Source organism: Ahaetulla prasina, chromosome 2, assembly GCF_028640845.1.
Source record: "Ahaetulla prasina isolate Xishuangbanna chromosome 2, ASM2864084v1, whole genome shotgun sequence".
Classification (NCBI taxonomy): domain Eukaryota; kingdom Metazoa; phylum Chordata; class Lepidosauria; order Squamata; family Colubridae; genus Ahaetulla; species Ahaetulla prasina.
The window spans coordinates 295,420,085-295,430,777 of NC_080540.1; positions in this window are offsets into that span (position 1 = coordinate 295,420,085).

Below are 10,693 nucleotides of genomic sequence, written 5' to 3' on the forward strand. Positions count from 1 at the left end.
ACCCGTGCAGAAATGGACAGGTTAACAACGGAGCTCAAAGGTAAAGATGAATCGGAATTCTATGTAACCTGGAATACATTTTATAAATGGCTAGAGAAAAGGAGGAATGTAGGGATAGAGAATTAGAAACAAAGTGAAGAAAAGGGGAGAAAAAATAATAATAATATAAGAAGGGCCTCTGGTGGCTCAACAGACTAAGTCTGTCTGTTATTAACACAGCTGCTTGCAATTACTGCATGTTCAAGTCCCACCAGGCCCAAGGTTGACTCAGCCTTCCATCCTTTATAAGGTAGGTAAAATGAGGACCCAGATTGTTGGGGGCAATAATTTGACTTTGTATATAATATACAAATGGATGAAGACTATTGCTTAACATAGTGTAAGCCGCCCTGAGTCTTCGGAGAAGGGAGGGATATAAATTCAAAAAAAAAAAAAAAAATTAGATAGGAGTAAACAGGATTTGAATAACTATGAAAGGAATATGTATGTAACTGGAGTGTGATTGAATGTACAAAAAGTATATATAGAACATGCATGATGTTGTATTGTAATCTACACGAAAGAAAAAGTGTGTACCAGACAAGTCGCACCATGTCTGATGTTTTTAAATTGTATGTTTAATAAAATGTTAAAAATTTTTTAAAAAATGGATTTTACCACTGGTTTACTCCGTTACTATATAACAGCTTGCCTTGTCAGTATTGGTGAGGTAGTTCCTTTGTTAGGTTATTGTCTCCTGCTGGATTGTTTGTCTGGTGTTAAACTCTGCTTATCTGGGTGTTGGCTGCTGATAAGGATGTGTTCGGGTCTTTTTGTTTCTCCCTTAGCTTTTTTTTTATTGTCTCGTTTGAATAGGGTGTAAATGTAGTTTGTCTGGAAGGTCTTCTAGTCTGACCCCCTGCTCACGCAGGAGATCCTACACCAGTGACAGCGAACCTTTTTGGCACCGAATGCTGAAAAGGTCATGTGGAAACATTGCACTCGTCAGGGCCGCACTCCAGAAAAGCCAAACTTCCATGCACGCACTGGTTTTCGGCACTGACATGTGAGCGAAGGACAGCTGATTGTCACACGTGCATGCGTGCCAGGTAGTGGTGGGATTCAAGTAATTTAACAACCGGTTCTCTGCTCTAATAATTTCTTTCAACAATCAGTTTGCCAAACTGCTCGGAAAGTTAACAACCGGTTCTCCCAAAGTGGTGCGAACCGGCTGAATCCCACCACTGGTGCCAGGAATCTGGAAGATAAACAGGCAAGGACGCATGTGCCAGGTGACATGGCTTCATATGTCACTTTGGGCATGCGTGTCGTAAGTTCACCATCCCGGCCCTACACAATGTCAGACAAATGGCTGTCCAGTCTCTTCTTAAAAACCTCCAGTGAGGAAGCACCCACAACTACTGATTACAAGCTGTTCCACTGGTTAATTGTCCTCACTATTAGTAAGTTTCTCTTTAATTCCATGTTGCTTCTCTCCTTGATTAGTTTCCATCCATTGTTTTCTTGTCTTGGTTTCTGGTGCTTTGGAAAATAAGTTGACCTCCTCTTCTTCATGGCAGCCCCTCAAATACTGGAATACTGCTATCCTGTCACCCCTAGTCCTTCTTTTCTCTAGACTAACCATACCCAATTCCTACAACCGTTCTTCATTTGTTTTAGTCTTCAGGCCTTCAATCGTCCTATTTGCTCTTCTCTGCACTTTTTCCAAAGCCTCAACATCTCTTTTGAAAACTGTGTTGACCAAAACTGGATGCCATATTCCAAGTGCGGCCTTACTAAGGATTTATAAAGCGGCACTAATAATGAATAATTGTATTAATTTGATATAATGAAAGGAAACATTAGGACAGGAACGGTAGGCACTTTTGTGCTCTTATGCACGCCTTCATGTGATTTTGTTTCATGTGATTTTCATGTGTTTTTTTTCATGTGATTTTTCATGTGATTTTTTTCATGTGATTTGATGTGATTTTTCATGTGATTTTCGTGTGATTTTGATTCCAGGCCTCTGTTTCTGCAACCAGGAATTGTAATAGCTTTTTTGACTGTTGCTGCATACAATTAATACAATCCTTGGTTGTAGAAACAGAGGCATTGAATCAAAGTTGTCTGTGGTGCAAAAGGTCAAAGGGCCCTCTGGTCAAAGGGCCTCTGGTGGCTCAGACTGTTAAGACAGTCTGTTATTAACATAGTTGCTTGCAATTACTGCAGGTTCAAGTCCCACCAGGCCCAAGGTTGACTCAGCCTTCCATCCTTTATAAGGTAGGTAAAATGAGGACCCAGATTGTTGGGGGCAATAAGTTGACTTTGTATATAATATACAAATGGATGAAGACTATTGCTTAACATAGTCTAAGCCACCCTGAGTCTTCGGAGAAGTGCGGGATATAAATGCAAATAAAAAAAAAAAGTTCTCTGTTTACTTCTTGATCAAATTTTGTACCTTCAATGGTGTCGTCTTCCAAGGACCCCTTTGTAGGAAATGATCAGGCTGAGCTTGAAGACCGGGTCAAATGCATCGTTTGTTTCTCTTCACCTCATTAGGAGACCTAACTCCAGTTACTTTGAAATCTGTGGACTCTTATTTGGCACCAATCTGCCTTGACTGGTAGTAGACCAGAATCAGAACCAGAATAGAGCTGGAAGGGAACTTGGAGGTCTTCTAGTCCAGCCCCCTGCTCAAACAGGTGATCCTATACAGTGGTGGGTTTCAAATTTTTTTACTAACGGTTCTGTGGGTGTGGCTTGGTGGGCATGGCAGGGGAGGATACTGTAAAATCTCCATTCCCAACCCACTCGAGGGGAAGGATACTGAAAAATCTCCATTCCCACCCCACTCGATGGGAAGGATACTGTAAAATCTCCATTCCCAACCCACTCCAGAGGAAGGATACTGTAAAATCTCCATTCCCAACCCACTCCAGAAGAAGGATACTGTAAAATCTCCATTCCCAACCCACTCCAGAAGAAGGATACTGTAAAATCTCCATTCCCAACCCACTCCAGAAGAAGGATACTGTAAAATCCCCATTTCCTCCCGATCAGCTGGGACTCGGAAGGCAGAGAATAGATGGGGGCGGGGCCAGTCAGAATTTTTAATACCGGTTCTCCGAACTACTCAAAATTTCTGCTACTGGTTCTCCAGAACTAGTCAGAACCTGCTGAAACCCACCTCTGATCCTATACCATTTCAGTCAGTCTCTTCTTAAAATCCTCCAGTGACGAAGCACCCCCAACATCTGAAGACAAGCTGTTCCACTGGTTAATTGTCCTCTCCATTAGGAAGTTTCTCCTTAATCAATCATCAATCAATCAATCAATCAATCAGATTTTGGCATACAGGGGACATAAAATAAACTTATAATACTTTTGGACACTACCCTGGTTACTGATTTCTTTCACCTGACCGGTTGGTTGTTCTACTTGTTGCCATTTCTTCAGTCTTCTTTGCACTTCATTGTAGACTCGTTTTTTTGCACTATGCTCCTTGGCTCTTAGTACTATCTGGAGCTAAATGATTTAGAAAATTATCTAGCTTCAAATTATGAAAATGATATCATAATTATGTAGGAGATAAAACCATAATTAAGTATCTGAGCTCATTGTTGCTGGTAGAGAATCTAATGACCAGAAATATTCATTAAAAGGGATTGGATAAGCAAATGGTGTGCAGAAGACCTTTCTTGGCAATGCCTTCTAATTTGATGTTCTCCAACAACAATGCCTAAATTAATCTATTCTTTCTGGAGAGGGAGAGATTAAAATTTTCAAGGAACATAAACTAATAGAGTTGGAAGGGACCTCACTGGTCTTCTATTCCAACCCCCTGCTCAAGCAGGAGACCCTAAGCCATGTCAAACAAATGATTGTCCAACTTCTCTTTGAAGGCCTCCAATGATGGCACCCAGAACTGCAATGCTCTCTACATGGGGCTCCCCTTGAAGAGCACCCGGAAGCTCCAACTGGTCCAGAATGCGGCCGCGCGGGTGATAGAGGGAGCACCTCGTGGCTCCCATATAACACTTCTCCTGCGCGGACTGCACTGGCTCCCGGTGGTCTTTTGGGTGCAATTCAAGGTGCTGGTTACCACCTTTAAAGCGCTCCATGGCTTAGGACCGGGCTATTTACGGGACCGCCTACTGCCACAAACAGCCTCCCAGTGAACTGTGCGCTCCCACAGGGAGGGCCTCCTTGGGGTGCTGTTGGTGAAACAATGTCGACTGGCGACTCCCAGGGGGAGGGCCTTCTCTGTGGGGGCTCCTGCCCTCTGGAATGAGCTGCCTCCGGGGCTTCGCCAACTCCCCGACCTTCAGACTTTCTGTCGTGAGCTGAAGACTCTTTTATTTCATCAAGCTGGGCTAGCCTGAATAAGTAATTTTAAATGGGCTTTTAGTTTTATATTGTTTAGTTTTTTAACATTCTGGCCATTATTTATATAAATTTTAGTCTGTTCTTAATTTGTATTTATTGTACTTTTTAACTGGCTGTGAACCGCCCTGAGTCCTTCGGGAGAAGAGTGGTATACAAATGTAATAAATAAATAAATAAATAATAAGTTGTTCCACTGATCAATTGTTCTCACTGTCAGGAAATTTCTCCTTAGTTCTAGGTTGCTCCTCTCCTTGGTTGGTTTCCATTCATTGTTTCTCGTCTTTCCTTTTGGTGCTCTGGAAAATAATTTGACCCTCTTGTGTTTGTAAGAGCCCCTCAAATATGGGAAGACTGCTATCATATCTCCCCTAGTCCTTCTTTTCATTAGACTAGACATAGCCAATTCCTGCAATTGTCATATGTTTTAGCCTCCAGAGCCCTAATCATCTTTATCCCACTTCTCTGCACTCTTTCCAGAGGCACAACATTGTTTTTATATTGTAGTGACCAGAACTGAATGCAGTATTCCAAGTGTGGTCTTACGAAGGCTTTGTAAAGTGATACTAACACGTCACGTGATCTTGATTCTATCCCTCTATTAATGCAGCCTAGGATTCATCAGCATCCTCTTTTAATGACCCCATAATCCCTTGCGTGGTGGAGTCTGGGCAACTGAATGGAGCCGAGTGTTTACTGGCCGGATGATCTTCCTGTCACCAATGTGGATTTTTTTCTTTCAGCAGATTCATTCTCAGTGTGCCCAGAGAGAGAACCATCTGCCTCTAACTAGGATCAAACTCAAAGCCTCCTGATTGTGAGGTGAGAACTCCACCCCTAGGGCACTGCATCACTCTAATGCAGCCTAGGATTGCATTGGCTTTTTTTGGCTGCCGCCGCACCACTACTGGCTCATATTTAACTGATGGTCCATTACAATTCCAACATACCTCTCAAACTTACTAGCTGTTGTGGTCCATCAGCAGCCTACGGAGCTGGCAATGGAGTCGGACAGCGATGAGGCTGAGGTGAGGCCACGGCCATTGGGAAGTGAGGTGCGGACTTCAGATTCTCCAGAGACTGATAGTAGTGAGGCAGAGGAACAGGAGGAGCCTGTTCCTAATGCATGCATAAGAAGAGCTGCCAGAAGGCAAGAGCAGCTCAAGCAGAGAGGACAACTCGGGAGTAGGGCCAAGAGATGATTGGCCCCTCCCATAAGGCTTAAAACAGACCAGCAACGGGATTTGAGCTTTGCCGGAAAACAACCTTGTAGCTGCTTCTTCTGCTCCATCTTCTGCTTCGTGTATGTCTTTGCTTTTGTGGCTTCTGGACGTTTGCCAGGAAGGGCCTTTGGCAGTTTGCCGAATCGGACCAAGGTTTGCGAGAGAACTGAAGAATTTGTGTTGGGAGCTATTTGTTTTACTTTGAGTTGAACAACGCTGGGAATGAAGTAATTCCCAGCTGTTCGAATAAAGTTTGTTTTTCCATGGACTAAGTTTATTACTACCTACTTGAGCCTGGGTCACAACACTAGCATTAATCCAAATTTCATTTAGCCTATAGATCAGTGATGGCTAACTTTTTCCAGACTAAGACAAAAAGTACAAGTATAAAAAGTGGAAAGAGGGGCAAATAACTAAGGCAGAATATCAGCAAATAGCCTGACCCTGTAAAGATGAAGTGAGGAAAGCTAAGGCTCACAATGAACAAAGGCTAGCGACAAAAGTAAAAAATAACAAAAAAAGCTTCTTCCAACATGTTAAAAACAAGAAAAATGTCAAGGAAACAATTGGCCCATTGCTGGGAGAAACTGGCAAGAAGGTGACAAGCAACAGGGAGAAAGCAGATCTACTTAACTCATATTTTGCATCTGTCTTTACACAAAAGGAAAAAAAACAATCCAACCTATCAAAAACAGCATCACAAAAAACAGATTAGGAACACAAGTTAAAATAGGGAAGAAAATGGTAACTGAACACCTGTCTACCCTAGACGAGTTCAAATCACCAGGACCGGATGGATTACATCCCAAGGTTCTGAAGGAACTGGCAGATGAGATCTCAGAACCACTGAACTGTATCTTTCAAAGATCCTGGAGCACAGGGGAGCTGCCAGAAGACTGGAAAAGAGCTGATGTAGTTCCCATCTTCAAAAAAGGAAAAAAAAAACAGATCCAGGAAACTACAGACCTATCAGCCTGACCTCAATATCGGGGAAGATTCTAGAAAAGATAATCAAGCAACGAATCACCGAACACCTAGAAGCAAACAAAGATACAGAAGGATCTTGACAGACTTGAACATTGGCTATCTAACAAAGTGAAATTCAACGGTGAAAAAAGTAAGGTTCTACATTTAGGCAAAAATAACAAAATGCACAGGTACCGTATATGTGGTACTTTGCTCAATAGTAGTAACTATGAGAGGGATCTTGGAGTCCTAGTGGACAACCATTTAGATATGAGCCAGCCACATTCAGCAGCTGCCCAAAAAGCCAACACAGTTCTGGGCTGCATAAACAGAGGGATAGAATCAAGATTTTTTTTTATTATTTATACTATTTTAAATTTGGGGCAATAGAATAAGTTTTTTAATTGTTTTTTAATCTGTATTTATATGTATTTTAACTGCCTGTGAACCGCCCTGAGTCCTTAGGGAGATAGGGCGGTATATAAATTTGAAAAATAAATAAATAAAATAAATAAATAAGATCATGTGAAGTGTTAGTGCCACTTTATAATGCCTTGGTAAGGCCGCACTTGGAATGCTGCATTCAGTTTTGGTCACTGCGATGTAAAAAAGATGTTGAGACTCTAGAAAGAGTGCACAGAAGAGCAACAAAGATGATTAGGGGACTGGAGGCTAAAACATATGAAGAACGGTTGCAGGAACTTAATATGCCTAGTTTAATGAAAAGAAGGACAAGGGGAGACATGATAGCAGTCTTCCAATATCTCAGGGGCTGCCACAAAGAAGTGGGAGTCAAACTATTCTCCAAAGCACCTGAGGGTAGAACAAGAAGCAATGGGTGGAAACTAATCAAGGAGAGAAGCAACCTAGAACTAAAGAGAAATTTTCTGACAGTTAGAACAATTAATAAGTGGAACAACTTGCCTGCAGAAGTTGTGAATGCTCCAACACTGGAAATTTTTAAGAAAATGTTGGATAACCATCTGTCTGAAATGGTGTAGGGTTTCCTGCCTGGGCAGGGGGTTGGACTAGAAGACCTCCAAGGTCCCTTCTAACTCTGTTGTTATTATATTATTATTATTATTAAGTGCCCAAAGCACGCATGTGTACATGTGAATACACGTGTGCGCCCAAACCCCCAAAATGCAATGAGTGTGCGGCCCCGCGCATGCGGCCCGCCCCTGACACATGCACATGTGCCCTCCCCACATGATCCTGCCCCTTGTACATGCATGCATGACCCCCGCATGTTTTCCCCCTGCTCATGTGCACGTGGGCCCTGTACGTGCCCCCCCATGACCCCCCACAAGGCCCACCCCCACCTACGTGCATGTATCCCCCCACACGTGCCCCGCCCCCTACGCATGCACGACAGAGACCTGATGACCAGCTGGCTGGCGGGAAGTATGCGCGCATGCACACTGGAGCTGAACTAGGGCGGTGGTTCACATGCCCACAGAGAGGGGGCTGCGTCCCATAAGTTCGCCATCACAGCTATAGATGAAACTGTAGGTCTAGCATTTTCTTTTGAAAATCTTGTACTGGTTGAACACTGATCTGACTATAGAGAAGTTTTCTATGTTTGTTGTTGTTAGTTGTGAAGTCATGTCCAACCCATCGCGACCCCATGGACAACATTCTTCCAGGCCTTCCTGTCCTCTACCATCCTCTGGAGTCCATTTAAGCTCACGCCGACTGCTTCAGTGACTCCATCCAGCCACCTCATTCTCTGTCATCCCCTTCTTCTTTTGCCCTCAGTCTTTCCCAGCATTCGGCTCTTCTCCAGGGAGTCCTTCCTTCTCCTTAGGTGGACAAAGTATTTCAGTTTCCTCTTCAGGATCTGGCCTTCTAAGGAGCAGTCAGGGTTGATCTCCTCTAGAACTGACTTGTTTGTTCGCCTTGCATTTCTATGTTAGTTATGAGTAAATTCACTACCACATATTAATTAAAATGAAATTTCAAGATGATCCCACAGAAATGGGCCTCTGTGGCTCAGGCTGCTAAGACAGTCTGTTATTAACACAGCTGCTTGCAATTATTGCAGGTTCAAGTCCCACCAGGCCCAAGGTTGACTCAGCCTTCCATCCTTTATAAGGTAGGTAAAATGAGGACCCAGATTGTTGGGGCAATAAGTTGACTTTGTATATAATATACAAATGGATGTAGACTATTGCTTGACATAGTGTAAGCCGCCCTGAGTCTTCGGAGAAGGGCGGGATATAAATGCAAATTTAAAAAAAATTCCCATCTCTAGTTGTGGGAAATATGGAAAAAAAAAAATACCTCACAGGAAGCAGAAGGTGGTTGTGTTGGTGAAGGAGGAGATGGATTTTGTATAAACCCAGAATATTAAGCTAAGATAATGCTTCCTTTGGAGGTAAAGTAATATCATGCTGGAATTAAAAAATTATAACCAGAGAAACTTTAGAATTCAGCATTTTTGGCAAACCCGTTTTATAATCCCATCAACGGAAGTAATGAGACAAATTGTTTCCAAATTGCTTGCAAAACCTACTTAGGTTTCCTCTCCCACAAAATTAGTAAATAAACTATTGAAAAAAGTAGAACTTTAAAAAAAATGGAATATGGGTTGCTAATTGCTTGACTCTCCCTCCTTCTCACTTCATGAAAGCATCAGCTAATATCACGAAACAGATACAGGAGCTGGGATCAAAGCCGTTTTACCTGAACAATTTGGCATCCGCTCAACATTAAATTTCTAAGACTTGCTTAATTTCTCTACGGATTTTTGTTTTTCTTTGCTTTTCAAGCAGATATGGTGCATAAATTATTCATTTTTTTTCTCAATTTCTCCCTTCTTTCTACTTCAGACATGCCTACTTCCCAGCCAGATAGATACACACACAGATCCACAGACCCACACAGACTTATGTGTCTGTCTGTCTGTCTGTCTGTCTCTGTCTGTCTGTCTGTCTATCTATCGATCGATCGATCGATCGATCTATCTATCTATCTATCTATCTATCTATCTATCTATCTATCTATCTATCTATCTATCTTCTCTTTGTCTATCCATCTGTGTCTGTCTGTCTCTGTCTTTGTCTGTCTATCTATCTATCTATCTATCTATCTATCTATCTATCTATCTATCTATCTATCTATCTATCTATCTTCTCTTTATCCATCTGTGTCTGTCTGTGTCTGTCTGTCTGTCTGTCTGTCTGTCTGTCTGTCTGTCTGTCTGTCTATCTATCTATCTATCTATCTATCTATCTATCTATCTATCTATCTATCTATCTATTATTATCTATGTATCTATCATCTACACACACACATACATGTATGTATTTTATATAAATAGACATAAACATAGATATACATGTATATTTGTGTATAATATATATCTATCATAGATATACATGTATGTTTGTGTATATATGGGATATGGGATGATATATGAAAGGGAAGGGTAGGGAGGGAAGGGAGGGAAGGGAGGGAAGGGAGGGAAGGGAGAAAGAAAATGAAAGAAATAAAGAAAGGAGGGAGGGAGGGAGGGAAGAGAGAGAGAAAGAGAGAAAGAAAGAAAGAAAGAAAGAAAGAAAGAAAGAAAGAAAGAAAGAAAGAAAGAAAGATGGGAGGGAGGAAGGAAGGAAGGTGGATAGGAGGGAGGGAGGAAAGAAAGGAAGGAGAAGGGGAAGGAAGGAAGGAAGGAAGGGAGGGAGGGAGGGAGGGAGGAAGAAAAGAAAGAAAAAAAGAAAAAGAAAGAAAGAAAGAAAGAAAGAAAGAAAGGTGGGAAGGAGGGAGGGAGGAAGGAAAGGGAAGAGAAGGGGGAAGGAAAGAAGGAAGGAAGGAAGGAAGGAAGGAAGGAAGGAAGGAAGAAAGAAAGAAAGAAAGAAAGAAAAAAAGAAAGAAAGAAAGAAAGAATGAATTACCAATACAATATTGGAAAAACCAAGTTGAGGTTCAGGCCCTGCTATTTTTTGGTTTCTCTGATCCCTGTTCCTTCTAACTAAATTTCCCTTCTTCCACTCAAAGCTTTGATTCCCGGGGCCTTCTGTTTTTTTCTCAGAACAACACAAGCATTACTGGATACCCCGCGGGCTTCTTTTATTAGCTTCTTTTGAACTTCTGAATGATTACCTTGGGATTTTGGCTGCTTATAGACTGACACGTTC